Here is a 13,491-nt window from a genome sequence, read left to right as displayed (position 1 = left end):
GAGCTACTCAGGAGGCAATAAAGTACGGCCACCTCCCCAAGCTGATGCGAGATGGATATTAAGAAAACAGGCAGGGGAAGGGCTAGTCGGAAATGCCTCTGGATCAGAAGATGCCAAGTTGGCAGTTCCAGAGCACAGAAAATAGATAAGCCCTAAATCTAAACTTCCGGTGGGATGGGAGTGTTAAGTGAGCAACCTGCTAGGGGCCTAGCACTGTGCAGGCATGTGCCCTCACTGACTCCTCCCCATGCCCCACCCCGGAAGGGAGCACATGGCTCCTGTTCCAAAGTTGACATCAGACTCACAGAGAAGATGTGACCTGCCCAAGGCTGCACAGCGGGGGACACACCCCCGGGCTCCAAGGCCCAGGCTCTTCCCAGGACATTCTTCTCCTGGGGCTCCTCCTCACTGCCCTGGTCCAGCCAGCTCCCTGAATCCATCCCTGAGGCTCTAGGACAAGACCATCCTAGCACAGTGCCTCCCACACTCTACCCTACTTCCCACACCTCTGCTCTGCCCTCCCCATGGCTGTGGAGCTGCTGAGGGGGAAGATGGCTCCAGCTTTCCATGCTTGTGGTGACCATCTGTATGGACTGGGTTGTGTGCCCCCCCACACACACACACAGATTCACAAGTTGCCACCATCACCCATGGGACATTTACGGAGGAAATTAAGGTTCAAAGAGGCCATAAGAGTGGGACCCTAATCCAACAGGACTGGCATCCTTAGAAAAAGAGGAAGAGACACCAGATCTGCCCCTCCTCCTCACCAACCACCCCCCCAAGCCCCGCACATGAGCACAGAGAAAAAGCTGTGTGAGGACACAGCCAAGAAGGTGGCCATCTGCAAGCTGAGGAGAGAGGCCTCGGGAGAAACCAACCCCCGCTCACACCTTGATCTTGGTCTCCCAGCCACCAGAACTATGAGAAAACACATTTCTGCTGTTTAAGCACACCACCACCACCACCACCCGGGGCTGTAGTATGCTGTTAGGGCAGCTCGAACCAATGCAGGCTCTCTTTCCACCCCCAGGAAAGGAAAGCCCAGTTTTTAAACTTGCCTATGTTAGACCATGGGCTGCTCTTGGACAAGCGCTGGACCACCCCCACCCCGCGCCCTGGAGAGGCTGGACTGGGTAGAGAATGGAGCCGTGCGCAGGGAAGTGAACCTGCAGCCGTGTAAGGAGGAGGCTGCCTATGCCTGGGGCCCGCCCTGGCTGCCTTGCCCCCCAAGGACAGAATCTAGGATCAGTGCAACACGGAGCAGGGGTCTGTGATCTGGCTGGGTGACCGACCCCTCGAGCCTGGGGAGGACAAGGCTGGATCTGTCTCCCTCTTGTGAGCTCCCCCAGCCTGGGCCACCTGGTCTGTGGCAAACCCTGCCCTTTCAGGATAGTGTACCTTCTGCCCCTCCAGGTGGGCCCCAGAACTCGACCACACTTGGGGAAGGGTCCTCCCGGACCCCAACTGCCTCTTCCCTCTGACCTTCAGGCACAGGAGGCACAGAGGCACAGGAAAGCCTCATCCAAAAAGCACCCACAAAAATGAGAATCACTCAAGAGCAGACGACGCAAGGCAGACTCTGAGCCGACGGAGGCCACGAAGCTGTGTCTCCCTCCTTCCCACTGGTAGCTCCCCCCTGACTCCCATCCCTGAGTTCCTGCCCCGTCCTGTAGGGTCCTTAGGGACCCCACCTTCGTAAGGGTAGGGCTGGCAGGGCCGTGGCCCAGGTGGACACGGACTGGCCACGAGCAGGGCTGTGGAGAGGGACCAAGTCGGCACAGGTCAAGAAGTGGCCTCCAGGTGCAGACGGTAAGGTCCAACAGGTGGGGTCCAGGTGGACACGGAGGGGCAGGGGGCTCCCAGCCTCCCTCACACCCCGCCCCCAAGCTCTCCTCCAGAGCCAGGGCATGTCCTCAGCTGAGCGCCAACCGGGAGGGTCCTTTATCCACAGGAGGCTCCGTCTTAGCAGTTGGGAAAGATGAGGTCTTCCCAGAGTTCCAGGAAACCACCAAAGGCTGCTCCCTATGTCACCGTGGCCAGAGTCCCGAGTCACCCGGGCTCCAAAGAGATGATCAGGCCAGGCTGAGCCTCCTGGGGGGAGGTGCAGCGAGTTAGGACGAGGACACAGCCTCCATCCCCCAACCTAACCCCACCTCTGAGGGGGGAGACACCTTCAGAGACCCTCAGGCTCTCTAGACAGGGTGTGGGTAAGGGCTCTAGACACTAATGATTTTTAAAAGAAACTCAGGAACAGTTTTCCACCCTGGCAGGACTACAAGAGCAATAATAGGAGCCTGGTGCATGGGCAGACAAGGGGCAAGGGTTCAGGTGGGCAAAAAGAGGCTCCAGAGGCCCCAGGAGGCTTGGATTGCCTTTACAACATCCCTACCAAGGGAACTTCGGCACCACCTTCCCCCAGTACACACATATACACACGCACACATGCACACCTCCCAGGACGGGGAGCTCATTCCCTCGCTGAGACGGTGATAAATCATGTTCTCGTGTGAAGATCTGCAAGGGTGGGACGGTGTCTCTGGTGTTCACCTCTGGATCCCCAGGATCTAGCTCAGAGAAGGTGCTTGGTCCACGTTCATCCTGAGGAAAGGAACATACTGAAAGGTTTGCCATAACCCACCCACAGTGGTCTTGATTCGGTCCCCACACACCCCCCATAAGACTGCACAGAGCAAGCCTTCCAGCCACCTGGCTGGGCCTTCCTGGTGGGGGAACGATCATGCCCCCATAAAACTAAGCCCAGTGCAACTTCCTTCCCCACGCTTCCCCAGGCTTACCTGGCAGCTCCCAGCCCAGCTCCCGGCCACTTTCCCAGGTAGATCCCATCCTAGAAGACAAAAGAGCCAACCACGCCGCAGGAGAAAACTGCACCCAGGCCCCCTCCCCAGGTGGGGGGCATGGCCAGAAGTCTCTGGTAACAAGAAGAAGGCCCCCCTGGAGCCAGAGAGGCTGGGCCCAGGCACACTGCCCACCACCTCCCTTCCTCCCACTCCCGAATGTCCTTGGGTTGAGGGGGGGTGCCCTCACCCACCTCTCTGTTCCCCAATAACAGCAGAAGGGGGCCCAGGACAAAGTAAAACAAATTCAGCTTGGCAATAGCTGAGTGGAAGCAGTGAACGGAGTCAGGAATCCAGAGTTCTGATCCAGCTCAGCCATCATCCTGTGTGGCCCTGGGAAGTCTGTCCCTCTCTCTCTTTCTCTCTCTGCGCCCTGGGATCCTTCCCGCCCTGCATTCACCCAGAGTGCACAGTACTAACCCACAGTTCGAGGCAGCGGAGAGGAGGAAATAGGGGGGGCCTTCGGCTCAGCCTCAGATACTCTTCTGCCCCCACTACACACCTGCTAATCCTGACCCAGAATCATCTCTCGGTTTTGCCTGTGGTGACAGCTAAGCTATCTTCATCAACCGGCAGACCTGTGCCAGGAGAGTCAGGGGGCCCCTCGGTGGGTGTTCAGAGTTTGCAATGGGCACCTGAGCCTCAAGGCACGGGTCCAGACCTGGAGGAAAGAATGTGGCCCTAGAGTCACAGTGCCAGTGTCCCCGCTCAACCGCCAGGTAAAGAGGAGCCCTGGCCAACTTTCACGAATATGACGACAGAGGGTCAGAACTGAGAAGCGCTGCCAGGAGTCACCAGTCCCCTCCTGCCTCCTTCTGACACCACATCTACAGGTTCTTGAGGTGAGGTCACTTGACTCACGTCCACAGAAGTTCCCGATGGTGGGAGTTTACAAAATTCTAGCCTCCATGCCAAAAACAGGGGTGGGAAGATGACCCTCTCTGGGGCCCCATGAAACAGGGACAAGGTCTTTGTTTGTGACACAGAGGGGTAGAAAAGCTGATCCCCACCCCCCACCTCCACCTCCACCCCCACGTGGGATTCTGAGGTTCTACACTTTCCTGCACAGACCAAAAGAGGGCAGGCAGGTAGGCTGTGGGCAGGTAAGTTGGAATACTTATCTGCAAGGCTGCTTCCCCAGGGCGGTCACGAATGTTCAGGAAGATTCGGAAATCCCCTCCTCTCTTCTCTGTCCCAGGACCTTGCTGTACTCTGTAAATAGATCCTGGGCTGCTCAGAGGAGCCTTGCTTGACACAAAGGCCCTTCCCCCGACCCTGCGGACCCCAAAATCAATAAGGCAATGAAGGTTTCGAGGGAAACGCCAACCCCTGGGTGAAGCAGTGTACCCCTGTCTAGGAGGGTAGCAAGGAAGGCATGGGCGTTAAGGGCAGGTGAAGAGATGAGAGTATTGCCTCCTTGAGACCACATATCCGACGTGCAACTCAATGTCCATTATTCTTCAAGGGTTACCTAGTGCCTGGCACACGGTGAGCATTCCCAAAATTGTTTTCACCGGCTGAGAAAATCTTTGTGCCATACTTGGTGATGTCCCAGAAGTAGGATATGCCTCCTGGAGTGGGAGGTGTATTTACCCCCAGTAACACAGATCAAATTAAAACCCCATGCGCATGGATGGATACACAAACGGTCGTACGTTTATATAATGAAAGCTACTCCTCAGTAAAAAGGAACGGTAGGGGCGGCTGGGTGGCTCTGTGGTTGAGGGTCTGCCTTTGGCTCAGGGTGTGATCCCTGGGGTTCCGGGGTCAAGTCCTGCATCGGGCTCCCTGCAGGGAGCCTGATCCTCCCTCTGCCTGTGTCTCTGCCTTTCTGTGTGTGTGTGTGTGTGTGTGTGTGTGTGTGTGTGTGTGTGTGTCTCATGAATAAATAAATAAAATCTTCAAAAAAACAAAAAAAAGACAAGTGACCATTCCATGCTACGACTTGGACAAACCTCGAAGAAGAAAGAAGCCAGGCACAAGAGACTGCGTGCTGTTTGACTCCACATATGTGAAAGGTCCAGAAAAGACAAACCTGCAGAGACGGAAAGTAGACTAGTGGTCATCTGGAATCAAGGGTGGGATGGTAGAGATTAGCAGTGAGTAGGTATGGGGGCGCATTTACCGAGGCAGTGGAAATATCCTAAAATGGATTTATGGCAACTTGTGCTGTACCTTGGTACATTTGCTACAAGTCATCAAACTGTGCACTTGAAATGGATGTTATAACATTTACACCATGCCTTCCATAAAGTTAGACCCAAAAAAGGACAGAACCACTGATCCATGCTGTAACAAGTATGAACCTCAAGACATTATCCTGAGCAAAAGAAGCCCAATACAAAAGATTCCATATTAATAGAATTTTAGAAAACACAAGTTTAATTTCTAGCCAGAGGAAGCAGATCAGTGGTTCCCTGGGGCTGGAGCTGGGGCCGGGAGGGGACTGGCAGCGAAGGAACACAGGGGGATATTTTAGGGAGCTGAAAATGTTCTAGATGTGGATTGTGGTGATGGTTATGCAGGTGTCCACATTTAGCAAAACACAAAACATTTGATTAAAATGTATGCTTTGAATGGGTGCACTTTATTATAGGTAAATCATAACTTGTTATTTTTCAAAACTCCTTTAGACGTAGAGGATAAGAAAAAAAAAAAAAAAAAGACGTAGAGGATAAGAATGGAGAAGAGCTCGATCAAAGGCCAGACAGAAACTTCCCTGTGGCCCCAGGGCCCTGGCATCTCAGCCCCCACCACCCCACACAGACCACCCCCCCCCCCCCCTGCAAGCCAAGGTCAGAGGCCCCAGCAGGCAGGCTCTGCTTGAGGGATCCAGAAGATTCTAGAGATCCCTCCTACCTCTGAGAGTCAGAAGGTTTCCACACCAATGGATTTCATAGCATGGGGCTGGTCTCTGTTATCCCAAGGGTGCACAGAAGGGTCCCCTTGGTTACTCCTTCGATGCTGGTAGGATTGTGATGGTCATGTAGACATGTCTGGAATCCCATGGGTGGGCTAGGAGATGCATCCAGCTGCTACGGAGAGAAATAGAAATAAAGAAGAGGAGGGAAATAAATATGTACCCATGAGTACACTAGAGAGTAGATGCCAGGGTCAGGCCAAAACTGATTCCTTCAGATGCAGATCAGAAGAAAAAAACAGGAGGGGCAACTGGCTCAGGTCACGATCTCAGGGTCCTGGGATCCAGCCAGGTGTTCCTATAAATAAAATATTTTAAAAATACAAAAGAGGGATCCCTGGGTGGTGCAGCGGTTTAGCGCCTGCCTTTGGCCCAGGGCGCGATCCTGGAGACCTGGGATCAAATCCCACGTCGGGCTCCTGGTGCCTGGAGCCTGCTTCTCCCTCTGCCTATGTCTCTGCCCCTCTCTCTCTCTCTCTCTCTCTCTCTGTGTGTGTGTGTGACTATCATAAAAAAAATAAAATAAAATAAAAATAAAAATACAAAAGAAGGGACACCTGGGTGGCTCAGTGGTTGAGCGCCTGCCGTCGGCTCAGGGTGTGATCTCTGGGTCCCAGGATCAAGTCCCGCATCAGGCTCCCTGCATGGAGTCTGCTTCTCCCTCTGCCTGTGTCTCTGCCTCTCCCTCTGTGTCTCTCATGAATAAATAAATAAATTTTTTTTAAAAATAAAAATTAAAAAAAAATACTAAAGAAGAAGGCAACCAGGAAAGCGATCTTGCTGGGGCTGGTGCCAGCCAAAACATCCCCCAGCATTGGACAGGACACGGACGGGCCTGACAGCACGGGGTCCATCCTACTGGGCCATGCTGAACAATCCCACTTCTGCTCTGAGCCTGTCCCCTTATCCAGGAAATGGGATTATAATGGCACCCACTTCCCAAAGCTGCTCTGAGGATCACATGGGATAATAAATACTACCTATTAGCTCATATTCTATTATTTTCTTACACTGTTAATACTACCATCACACCCACGGCTCATTAACACCATTGTGGGATATTCATCCCCCCCCCCAAACTCTGTGCCGTTCCTGGTAACGGAGGAACAGCTGCCAGGGAAATATGCATTCAGTTGCATTTTAGGGTCCCTCTGGGTTCTTGGTTTTTTTCCCTGACTCTGGAATAAAATAGCTACTCAGAGAGCTGGCATACGGGAGATGTTGGCCTAAATTGCTTTGGATGAGTGAGTGCTGAGAAATAAGGGGAGCCTCCCGGGAATAAGAGGCGCAGGAGCCCAGCTGAGGGAAACAGACCCATCTGCAGAGCTGCGGAAAACCCTGTTTCCGGACAAATTCAAACACGGCAGGCACAAAAGAGCTTCGAAATGCAAGTCGCCCTCAAACAAGGGAAGGGAGTCCCTGAGCTGCAGGGGGAGGGAAGAGACTAAAAGGAGAATGAAGGGAAACCAACATGTATTGAGGACAGATACTACCTGGGGGCACTTTCAACTACCTGACAAAAGAATAAACTGGGTTTTCTTGTCCCCATTTTACAGATGAACAAACAAGTTCAAAGTGTCTCACTACATCATCCATCGAGAAAGTGGTGCGACTGGATTCTAAGGCTTATTGAACCCCAAAAGGGTGGAAGACTTGTGTTCAAATTGGGGTTGAAGTTAAATGGGAGAAGCCTCCAGGAAGGGATGTGTACACTGAAAACAGAGTGGCCAGGAGCCTTAGTACCACCACCATTGGGGAAACTGGCCCACGATTGCTAAACCATATCGGGTCATTTGATTCCAGTTGCTTCCACAGTCTCGAGGCAACGGATCAAATTGACATTTAGGAGAGGAGGTGGTGTGGTGCTGTAGTCACAAACACACGTCTCAGGGCCAGACGAGACCCAGGGTGAAGTCCTGACTCTCCTTGCAACTGGCTGTGTGATCCTGAGCTAAGCACTCCACCTCTCTGAGCCTCAGTGTCTCAGTTGTAATGCCCAATTCCCAGCCTCTTCACGGGGTCTCCACGAGGCAGCACCCAGCAAGAAGCCTGGCAAACGGTCACTAAGCTGTAGAGGCGTTGTGTTTTACTCCATACCCTTGAGTACACAATTGGTTCAGTCTCTCCCTCCCTTCCATGGCTCATCCAGCTTCCACAGGGGCCCACCCAGACCACAAGGTGGGGAGGGGACCCCCGCCTCATCTGATCCGATCAGCCTGGTGAGGGACACAGAGACAGATGTCACTCTCAGCCAGCCTTTGCCTCTGCCCCAGTGTATCTCTGGCTATTGTTCCACATAGAGCTCCAGCTGACAGATGAGCCAAGCCTCAGAGACTAGAGGAAGGACCCCCTTGGAACAAAGGATAGCTTATAAGTTATTCACCAGCCCACTGAACTTGCACAATGGACCCAGTGCCCCAGAAACACCCCCCTGCTCAAACAGCCCAAGGGTCACCCAGAAGAGGAACCAACAGCCCCAATGCAAATAAAAGCAAATAACTCGAGATCATAAAGGACTTAGGGGCCATGTAAGTGGACTCAGCCAGTACACAGTGGGCCCACTCAGCAGTTATATCTTTATCAGGCACCTACTGGCTGCAGGCACTTCATACGTACTGCTTCTTAGCCTCATGACAGCCTTCTAAGGCAGGGAGTATGATTCCCATTCTACAGATGAGGCGACTGAGGCTCAGAGGAGGGAAATTACCTCCTTACTGAAGCTGAGCTTAAGAGGTGACCTAGGTGGAAACACGGATCAGATCCAGAGAAGGGAGTTAGAAATGAAAATATTTTTAAAAAAAGAAAAAGAAAGAAAGAAAGAGAAAGAAAGAAAGAAAGAAAGAAAGAAAGAAAGAAAGAAGAATGAAAACAACTGGCAGGTCCAACCAAAGGGCATATGAGTATAGAGTACATCTGTCCTCTCCAACCTTTTACAATTATCCTCCATTGTATTAAACTGATAAGTTCATTCTTAAAAATCACCCCAAATGATAAAATTCTCATTTTTAATGCAAGCGTAGAGAATGGGTCTCCTAAAGCTGGCACAAGGGGTTTGATTCCTTGGGGGGGGGGGGGGGGGGGCTCTGAAGACCAGCTCTCTCCTCCGTGAAGAGTTGGAGAGACAGAAAAAGCAGTAAGAGAGATGCAGGGTAGATCTAGAGCCCTTCTCAAATGGCAAGGGTCACCAAATAATCAAATGCAGGCGTGGAGGGGCGCAGGCGCTGCTACCCATAAATTCTTTCAACGTGAATTTAATCAGAGCCAGTGTGGGAGGGATTCAGTGCCACCCAAAGCCAGGCACTGGCCAAAGGGTCCCAGGGGATACCATTTTGCGCGGACTGCGACACGGTTCTGCGCTGGGGCGGGGGAGAGGCTGGGGTACCCTTCCCTCGACCAGCGGAAGGTCTGACCACCTGCTTGATGACGGGGAGGAGGGGGCTGAGTAAACACCCAGATGCCCAGCCCCACCCAGTCCTGCTGACTCATCCCCTGGCCACGTGGCACGGACATCTGCATATTTGAAGCAACGCCCCTAAAGTCTGAGAACCGCTGTCCTCAGGTCTCCCTGTCAAGTGGAATTACTCATCCCCGCCTCCCCCCCGCCCCCCACAGCCCCCACCAAACCCAGGCGATCGCTTAGCTCCCAGGTGCTCCCAGAAGGGGATGCGCTTTGGGAAAGTAAAGCACTGCGCCCAGCACCAGCGTTCTGCTCGGGGTGGGCGCTCGGTCTGGGGTCGGCACCGGCAAAAACAAAGCCTCTTCCCGCACATGCCGTCGCCTTTCTCTCGCGACCCCTCTCCCCGCACCAGTCTCCCTCCCCTCCCCCCTCCCCGCTTCCCCCAGCAGCAGGTGGGGGCGGACCTCCCCGCGGCGGCACTGCAGTGGGGTGTGCGCGCCAGCAATCCCCGCGCGCGCTGGTCTGGAGCCTGGGGTGGACAGGAGGGATTCCGGGTCCCCCAGGCCTCCCCCTGCAGAGTCCCAGAAGCAATTTCTCTGGCCCGGGACCCTCCGCTGGGGGCACAGGAGATCTGATAACCCCCTCTTCATTTCCAGCCTCTCTAGAGCGCGTCCTGGGGAGGAGGAGAGGTGGCAAGGGCTCTGAGGGCTCCCCAGACCTGTTTGGGGATATACACCGGGCTTTAGAATTGTACATATCTGGACACAGAATCACTGGCATTGTGACCTTGGACACGTACCTAACCGTCTCCGGATCTCAGCGTCCTCATCTCTAAAATGGGGTTCTTAGCTCCTCGTGGGACTGTGGCGGTGATGCGTGCAAAGCACTAAACACGTTGCTGGCGTAAAGTAAGCTCTCTGTAAACTGACGGGTTATTTTTATCATCATCATTGCCATCATTCTTCTCAAGGAAGGTGGTTCTCCTGCCCTCCCCATCCGCGGGACCCACCCAGCGCGCCGCACGTCTAGAATCTGAGTCCCCCCGACCGAGCCCGAGCAGGCCCTGGGCGGTGGGCTCGGTAGGAGAGAAGCGGGGCTCAAGCACCCACCCCCACCCCAGTTCCCAGGCCACCGGGCTCCGTCCCGGGCTGGGCCACTTAGCGGCCGACCTGCTGGGCCGGCGAGGTCCAGGGTCCCCTCCTCCGGTCCGGCAGCGGGGGGTGGGGAAGGTCTTTGTTCGCCCTCGGATCCCGACTGAGGACAACTCGCCCCCCCGCCCCGCGCCCCCCGCACCCCGCACCCCGCACCGGGCTCCCAGCGCAGCCTCCCCCGCGGCCCCCAAGCCCCACCCAGGCCCCAGTCTTGGCCGCGCTGGACGAGTGCGGGCGGCAGGAGCTCTCCGTCCTGCAAATGAGGGCCACTCCGGGCAGCCCTTGCCATCCCCTGAACGCTGCCGGGGACCCCGGGACCCACCCTCGACCCGACCTCGGGGAGCGAGGCTGTCGGCCGCGCGCGGGGCGCCGGGCGCTCGGGGTGGGGGGGCCGCCAGCGCCCGGCGGCGCTCACCTCGGGTCCGCGGTCCTGCGGCGCCAGTGCAGAGGGCTCTTTGTGCCCGGGCTCACGGCGCAGAACTGGGGGAGCCCCTGCAAGCGCCTCCCACCGCAAACTCCTCCCCGCACTCGTCCGCAGCCTCCCTCCCTCCGGCCCCCCGAGCGCAGCCGGCGTCGTCTTTGTAAGCTGCTGCAGCGCCCATGAAATTTTAATGCGGGAGCGGCTGGCGGGCGGAGGCGCCCCACCCCCGGCCGCGCCTCGGCGCCCCTCGGGCCGGCCCCCCCCCCGCGAGCCCGCAGCCTCCCCTCGGCCCCCGCCCCGCCCCCTCCACCTCCCCCTCCCCCGGGGTCCGGGCCGCCAGCCGCGGCGGGCGGGGAGGGTGGGGGGAGCGCGCCGCCGCCCCCGCGGCACAAAGGGGCGAGCTGGGCCTCCAGCATCCCCGCCCGCGGCGCTGCCATGGCAACGCTGGCCGGGCTGGACTCGGCCCGGAGCCCAAGCCGGGAGCTCTAGCCCGGAGCCCTAGCCCGGAGCCCAAGCCCGGAGCCCAAGCCCGGAGCCCAAGCCGGGAGCCCTAGCCCGGAGCCCAAGCCCGGAGCCCAAGCCCGGAGCCTAAGCTGGGAGCCCAAGCCCAAGCCCAAGCCGGGAGCCCAAGCCGGGAGCCCAAGCCCGGAGCCCAAGCGGGGAGCCCAAGCCCGGAGCCCTAGCCCGGAGCCCAAGCGGGGAGCCCAAGCCCGGAGCCCTAGCCCGGAGCCCAAGCGGGGAGCCCAAGCCCGGAGCCCTAGCCCGGAGCCCTGGCCCGGAGTCCTAGCCCGGAGCCCTGGCCTGGAGCCCAAGCCCAAGCCCAAGCCCAAGCCCGGAGCCCTAGCCCGGAGCCCAAGCCCGGAGCCCAAGCCCAAGCCCTAGCCCGGAGCCCAAGCCCGGAGCCCAAGCCCAAGCCCAAGCCCAAGCCGGGAGCCCAAGCCCGGAGCCCAAGCCCAAGCCCAAGCCCGGAGCCCAAGCCCGGAGCCCAAGCCGGGAGCCCTAGCCCGGAGCCCTAGCCCGGAGCCCAAGCCCGGAGCCTAAGCCCGGAGCCCAAGCCCAAGCCCAAGCCGGGAGCCCAAGCCCGGAGCCCAAGCCCGGAGCCCAAGCCGGGAGCCCTAGCCCGGAGCCCAAGCCCGGAGCCTAAGCCCGGAGCCCAAGCCCAAGCCCAAGCCGGGAGCCCAAGCCCGGAGCTCTAGCCCGGAGCCCTGGCCTGGAGCCCAAGCCCAAGCCCAAGCCGGGAGCCCTAGCCCAGAGCCCAAGCCCGGAGCCCAAGCCCAAGCCCAAGCCAGGAGCCCAAGCCCGGAGCCCTAGCCCGGAGCCCTTGCCCGGAGCCCTAGCCCGGAGCCCTGGCCCGGAGTCCTAGCCCAGCCCGGAGCCCTGGCCCGGAGCCCAAGCCCAAGCCCAAGCCGGGAGCCCAAGCCCGGAAGCCCTAGCCTGGAGCCCTAGCCGGGAGCCCTAGCCCGGAGCCCCGCGCAATCAGCGGACCGGGGACGCGGGCCCCCGAGCACCAGGCGCCTCACCTGCGGGGGGCTCTCGGTGTGCTTCTCGATGAATCCTGCCAGGTGGACACGCGCTTACGGTGGAGGGAAGATTCGAACCCCTGCCCGCGCCTTCACGCCCGCGTGCGTGCCACGACACCCCTCGGCCTGACCACTTTTTTTTTTTTTTTTAAAGATTTTATTTATTTATTCATGAAAGACCCAGAGAGAGAGAGAGGCAGAGACACAGGCAGAGGGAGAAGCAGGCTCCATGTAGGGAGCCTGATGCGGGACTCGATCCCGGGACTCCAGGATCATGCCCTGGGCCGAAGGCAGGCGCTAAACCACTGAGCCACCCAGGGATCCCTGCCTGACCACTTTTATAGGTTTGGTCCTTTGTTTTTTGAACAGCCCTCTGCTTAGTACCCACCCTTCGGTAGAGCAGTAATGCCAGAAAGTGGTCCTAGACCAGGAGCATCAACATCACTTGGGAACTTGCTAGAAATGCCCATTTCAGGTCTCAACGCCAGCACTACCGGGTGGAAAACTCTGGGGTGGGGCCCAGAGATCTGCATTTTAACAAGCCCTCCAGGGGATTCTGATGCACATTCAAGCTTGGGCACCAATGCTAGACGGTTCCGGTGGCCTCTATAACCAGCCTGTCCTGGGTTTTATTTAATTTCAGCTTTGTCCACGTCCCTTAGCCGATGACCTTGGACACACCATTCCTGAGACTCAGTTTCCTAGTCCATAAAGTAAAGATAATGATGGAATCCGCCTCATAGGGTTATGTGGGTTAAATGTGGAAATGCACGGCAGAGGGCAGCTTAGCACAGTGCCTGGCACATAAAGGCTCAAAACATAATTTTTATTATTATAATGCTATGACATCCATTTAGTTTTTACACTTCTCTGTTTGTCACTTATCATTTTCATTGCTCAGATAAGGACATTAAGACTCAAAGAGGCTGTGAGAGCTGCCCACAGCCACAGTAGGGGACCCAGGCAGGATTTGAACTGACCACTTCAGGTTCCACGTTTGCAGGCTGTCTTCCACATTGTCCATCTCCTCCTCGGATGCCACCCTCCACCCCTGCTTTGGTCTCCAGGAAATCCAAATCCCGCTCAACAGACCTATAGCATTTTGCCAATGTACCCAGCCCAAGGACATTGCGGGAACCCTGAAGATCCCAGAGGAGGTCCCAGATACTGCCCCTGCCCTGGCAGAGCTAGCAATCCTTGCAGAGAAGACTCATGTGGAACAGT

At 56.8% G+C, this 13,491-nt stretch overlaps 1 long non-coding RNA gene across 2 annotated transcripts; it reads right to left on the bottom strand.

Annotated features, from left to right (window-relative positions):
- Positions 1-635: 635 nt before the first annotated feature.
- On the bottom strand, positions 636-10,951 carry LOC112923188 (uncharacterized). 2 transcript variants are annotated; one of them, XR_003235627.2, is made up of 7 exons: positions 10,742-10,951; positions 9,975-10,099; positions 5,718-5,893; positions 4,814-4,893; positions 2,799-4,070; positions 2,454-2,601; positions 636-2,094 (listed from the first exon to the last, which is right to left on the bottom strand). It is a non-coding gene; the product is annotated as an uncharacterized lncRNA (long non-coding RNA). The 2 variants fall into 2 exon arrangements; XR_003235628.2 differs by having other exon boundaries at positions 9,975-10,092; positions 10,742-10,849.
- Between the last annotated feature and the right edge of the window lie 2,540 nt (positions 10,952-13,491).

This window comes from Vulpes vulpes, chromosome 10 (genome assembly GCF_048418805.1).
Source record: "Vulpes vulpes isolate BD-2025 chromosome 10, VulVul3, whole genome shotgun sequence".
Lineage (NCBI taxonomy): Eukaryota > Metazoa > Chordata > Mammalia > Carnivora > Canidae > Vulpes > Vulpes vulpes.
Note: the sequence above shows the minus strand (reverse complement) of the source record. Positions and strands in the feature narration are given on the sequence as shown.